Below are 6000 nucleotides of genomic sequence, written 5' to 3' on the forward strand. Positions count from 1 at the left end.
TATCATTGAAATTGAGTGTGGTGCCGGAAGATTGGAGGGTGGCCAATGTAACGCTGGTTTTTTAAAAAAGGTTCCAGAGGAGATCCGGGAAATTATAGACCAGGTGAGCCTGATGTCGGTACCGGGCAAAATGGTAGAGACTATTATAAAGAACAAAATTACAGAGCATATTCAAAAGCATGGATTAATGAGACAAAGCCAACATGGATTTAGTGAAGGGAAATCCTGCCGCACTGATCTATTACATTTCTTTGAAGGGGTGAACAAACGTGGATAAAGGTGAGCCGATTGATATTGTGTATCTGGATTTTCAAAAGGCATTTCACAAAGTACCTCATGAAAGACTCCAGAGGAAATTGGAGAGTCATGGGACAGGAGGTAGTGGCCTATTGTGGATTAAAAACTGGTTAAAAGATAGAAAACAGAGAGTAGGGTTAAATGGTCAGTATTCTCAATGGAGAAGGGTAGTTAGTGGGGTTCTCCAGGGGTCTGTGCTGGGACCGCTGCCTTTTAACATATTTATAAATGACCTAGAGATGGGAGTAACTAGTGAGGTTGTTACATTTACTGACAACACAAAGTTATTCAAAGTTGTTAAATCACAAGAGGATTATGAAAAATTACAAGAGGACCTTGGGAGACTGGGTATCTACATGGCAGATGACGTTTAATGTGAGCATGTGCAAAGTGATGCATGTGGGAAAGAGGAACCCGATTTATAGCTACGTGATGCCAGGTTCCACATTAGGAGTCACCAAGCAGGACCCCATCTTTTTTCAATCTACACCTCTTCCCTGGGCTCCCTGATCTCATCTCATGGTTTCCGCTATCATCTTTATGCTGACGACACCCAGCTTTATCTCTCCACACCAGACATCACTGCGGAAACCCAGGCCAAAGTATCGGCCTGCTTATCCAACATTGCTGCCTGGATGTCCAACCACCACCTGAAACTGAACATGGCCAAGACTGACCTTATTGTCTTCCCACCCAAGCCCACTTCTCCTCTCCCTTCACTCTCTATCTTAGTTGATAACACCCTCATCGTCCCCGTCTCATCTGCCCGCAACCTCGGTGTCATCTTCGACTCCTCCTCTGCGCATATCCAGCAGATAGCTAAGACCTGTCGTTTCTTCCTCTATAACATTAGCAAAATTCGCCCCTTCCTCTCTGAGCACAGCACCCGAACTCACATCCACTCTCTCATTACCTCTCACCTTGACTACTGCAACCTACTCCTCACCGGCCTCCCACTTAGCCATCTATCCCCCCCTCAGTCCGTTCAGAACTCTGCTGCACATCTTATCTTCTTATCACCCCTCTCCTCAAGTCACTTCACTGGCTTCCGATCAGATATCGCATACAGTTCAAGCTTCTACTACTAACCTACAAATGCACTTGATCTGCAGCCCCTCCTTACCTCTCTACCCTCATCTCCCCTTATGTCCCTACCTGTAACCTCCGCTCTCAAGACAAATCCCTCCTTTCAGTACCTTTCTCCACCACCGCCAACTCCAGGCTCCGCCCTTTCTGCCTCGCCTCACCCCATGCTTGGAACAAACTCCCTGAGCCCATACGCCAGGCCCCCTCCCTGCCCATCTTCAAATCATTGCTCAAAGCCCACCTCTTCAATGTTGCCTTCGGCACCTAACCACTACACCTCTACTCAGGAAATCTAGACTACCCCAACTTGACATTTCGTCCTTTAGATTGTAAGCTCCTTTGAGCAGGGACCGTCCTTCTTTGTTAATTTGTACAGCGCTGCGTAACCCTAGTAGCGCTCAAGAAATGTTAAGTAGTAGTAGTAGTCATCATTGGTGACATGTTGAAACCTTCTGCTCAGTGTGCTGCGGTGGCTAAGAAAGGAAATAGAATGTTAGGTGGTATTAGGAAAGGAATGGAAAACAAAAATGAAGATGTTATAATGCCTTTGCATCGCTTCCATGCTGTGATTGCACCTCAAATATTGTGTTCAATTATGATCACCGCATCTCAAAAAAGATATAGTGGAATTAGAAAAGATGCAGAAAAGGGCGACGAAAATGATAAAGGGGATGGGACGACTTCCCTATGATGAAAAGCTAAAGCTTCTATGGCTCTTCAGCTTGGAGAAAAGACGGGTGAGGGGAGTTATGATAGAGGTCTATAAAATAATGAGTGCAGTGGAACGGGTAGACGTACTAGGACTAGGGGGCATGGAATCAAGCTACAAAGTAGTAAATTTAAAATGAATCAAACAAATTTTTCTTCACTCAATGTCTAATTAAACTCTGGAATTCATTGCCAGAGAATATGGTAAAGATAGTTAGCTTAGCTGGGTTTAAAAAAGGTTTGGGCAGCTTCCTAAAGGAAAAGTCCATAGAACATTATTAAAATGGACTTGGGGAAAATCCATTGCTTATTTCTGGGATAAGCAGCATAAAATGTTTTATACTTTTTTGGGATCTTGCCAGGTATTTGTGATCTGGATTGGCCACTGTTGGAAACAGGATGCTGGGCTTGATGGACTTTTGGTCTGTCCCAGTATGGCAATACTTATGTACTAATGGTACACTTAATAAGCATGCATTAGAACATTCAACTAACATAGATATGATGCTAAAGATTTTCTACAATATAGCCACAGTGACGTTAAGAAGTAACCAACTTTATCACCACACAGGTCTTTCTAAAGGTAATTCTTTTTTAATTCTTTTTTTTATCTTTGAGCACTGTGTTTGTCTGCTCCACGATCCCCAACTACGCCTTAATTCAGTCTCTTCCTACACCACTTTCAGTTTTCATTACACACCATCCGTATGTCCATCTTGTTTTTCACAGTGCTATGCCTTTTTCTCCACTGTACAGCACTAGTCCTTTTTATACGTACTGCACATTTAGCTACCCCCCTGACCCTTCACTGTTCCTCCATTATTTCGTTGTATATTTTCCTGCTATACATCCCCAAGTGGTTCAGCATGTTTCCCAAGTCTCACCTATCTCACAGCCTTCACTACTATTCGCTTCTTTCCTTCATACCGTTCAGTTCCCCCTACACACTGATTGTGCTTCCAATTATTTTTCAGTACCCCGACTTGTTTCTACCTTATACCACTGGTCCAAGCATTGTGCATCGATCTGCCACTAGACCTTTCACTGTCCCTTCACACTGAGAGTGCAGCTTATCCAACAGGTCTCTGTCAAATACTTTTGGTTTGTTTTTCAGTATGTTTTTTATTTCACACGGTTCCACACGTAATACAGCATTCATACCATTTTTTATGCAATGTGATACCTGTCTCGCACTCTTGACGTGCTGCTCATCTCCACATACATATTTATTCATTTTTAATATATCTTTTTCTTCCTTATATATTTCCAGACCACTGCCATTCAGAATCTACACACGGAGGATTTGTTTTTCCACAAACAAATAACAAGCCTATCGAGCCAGAACGCGCCCTGATCACACCTGCTTGAAATGTTCTTTGAACAATGCCACATTAGGCCATATGTTCTGGAATTGTACCCAATACAGCCTTCTGGGTTGGCGTGACGGCCTGTGTATGTTATTTGTGGAAGCTACGGTGGAAACTCACCCCTCTTGGTTTATTTGATGTCTTTGCGGTGCCACATCCCCTGCCTAAAGGCTTCAAAGGTTTTCTGAAACGCATTATGTTAGGGGGAAGAAATGTATCCTACTGTGTTGGTTGTCGGCTACTCCACCAACCTTAGCACATTGATGCTCAGAGATGATTCAATTTTTGATGATGGAGAAGATGCAGATTAGGAAACTGGACTCAATTCCTGGACAGAAACTCACCCATATTTGGGAACCCTTTTTGAACTTGCTATCTCATCTGGCACACAGCAGATTATTAAACTCATAACCCTCTACACTTGATTGGTATGACACAGGGATCAGGCAGGGGTGGGGTGTTGAAGGGGCTGGGGTGGGTGGATGATTGCAATTTTTAAAACTAATGAACGGTTTGTACTGTGCGGAGTCTTTATACTAATGTTATACATGTTGAATAGTGAGTTGTAGTTGAATCTTGCTTTATAAAAATGATTCTTTAAAAATAAATATTGTGACCCAAATGTTCAGGGATACAGAAAATGCTATTATCCTTGTACTATTGTTAAACCATACTTCTGCCCCCCCCCCCCCCCCCCCCCGCGAACTGCTTACTTAAAGTGCCTCTTATAAAATTACCTTGCTCATAAAAATACCAGCAGTCTACTTAGGCTTCTACATGAATTTATAGTAGGCATATTTGGGCAGGAGTTTGGACAGAGCACAAGTAGAATCATCATTTATGTACAAAGCTCATGAGCTAACATAGTAACATAGTAGATGACGGCAGAAAAAGACCTGCACGGTCCATCCAGTCTGCCCAAGAAGATAAATTCATATGTGCTACTATTTTATTTGTACTGTCCTCTTCAGTGCACAGACCATATAAGTCTGGCCAGCCCTATCCCCGCCTCCCAACCACCAGCTCTGGCACAGACCATATAAGTCTGCCCAGCACTATCCCTGCCTCCCACCACCAGCCCCGGCACAGACCGTATAAGTCTGCCCAGCACTAGCCCCGCCTCCCAACCACCAGCTCTGCCACCCATTCTAGGCTAAGCTCCTGAGGATCCATTCCTTCCATTTAGGCCTACAAATCCTGCAACTGTTAATATTTTATAAAGACACATAGGGGGTATTTTACTAAAGATTAGAGCATTTTATGCATAGGAATGAAATGGGTCCTGTGGCAGATATGTGCTAATCTTTAATAAAAAGACCCCAAAGGCATCTCTGTATCTTTGTCTTTAAAAAGTAGACTAAAAATCTGTGCTACCTCACTTTCACACATAGATTACCCTCACAGTGTCGTGTTCAGGGCCGGTGTTAGGGGTGGGCAAAGAAGGCAATTGCCCTGGGCCCCCATGTTACAGGGAGCCCCAAATCTGCCTGAAGTTGAAAGAGGGATAGCTTGCAAGGAAGCTTTTGGGCCCCCTCCCCAGCATCTGCCCTGGGCTCCATCATGTCTCGCACGGTCCTGGTTGTGTTCTGTTACCCTGGATGGTTTGTAAGCAAAGTATCCTATCCGTTAGTGCTACTGGAGAAGTGAATTCTCATTTGTAAGCAAAAGGGATCACCATTTTTGAGCCACTACTTTGTCCAGTTTGGGACAGAAATCCTTAGGTGACATAGTTTTCATTGTGTAATTTGCCTACATTAAGTCATCAAGCAGTTTATTAAACCTGTCTGCATTTGACATTTTGATTATTCCCCCAACATAAAACTTTGTTCCTTGGAGGGACATTTTCAATATGACGTCTAAGTCCGACTTTGGACGTTTTGCAAAAAAACATCCAAAATCTGAATAGGAAAGAAGGTCATTTTCAAAAGAGAAAAACATCTATCTTTTGTTTTCAAAAATACTGTTTTGAACAAGGTTTTGTGATTTGGACATTTTGTTTTTTTGGTCCATTTTCAAACACACAATGTCCAAGTGCAAAGCGCACAAAATCAAGCCATTGGAATATAGGAGAAGCCAGAATTTGTAGTAGACTGGTCCCCCAGACATCCCAGGAAAGCAATAGGGCACCCTAGGGGGCACTGCAGTGGACTTCATAAAATGCACCCTGGTACACATCTCACCATTGCTCCCTTACCTTGTCTGCTGAACTCCCCAAAAGCCACTACCCCCAACTACACCACTACCATAGCCCTTATGGGTGAAGGGGGCACCTATATTTGGGTACAGTGGGTTTCTGGTGAGTTTTGGAGGGCTCACAATTTCCTCCACAAGTGTAACAGGTAGGTAGGGTGTGGGCCTGGGCCTGGGCCTGGGCCTGGGCCTGGGCCTACCTGTCTGCAATGCAGTGGCGTTCCTAGGGGGCTGCCACCTGGGACGGATTGCCGATTCGCCCCGCCCCCCGGGTGCAGTGCGGATCCCCCCCCCCCCGGTGAAAGGACCCCCCCCGCCGCCCGGGGGGGGGGGGGGGGTGCTGCGCGCGGCT

Source organism: Microcaecilia unicolor, chromosome 2 (genome assembly GCF_901765095.1).
Source record: "Microcaecilia unicolor chromosome 2, aMicUni1.1, whole genome shotgun sequence".
Taxonomy (NCBI): domain Eukaryota; kingdom Metazoa; phylum Chordata; class Amphibia; order Gymnophiona; family Siphonopidae; genus Microcaecilia; species Microcaecilia unicolor.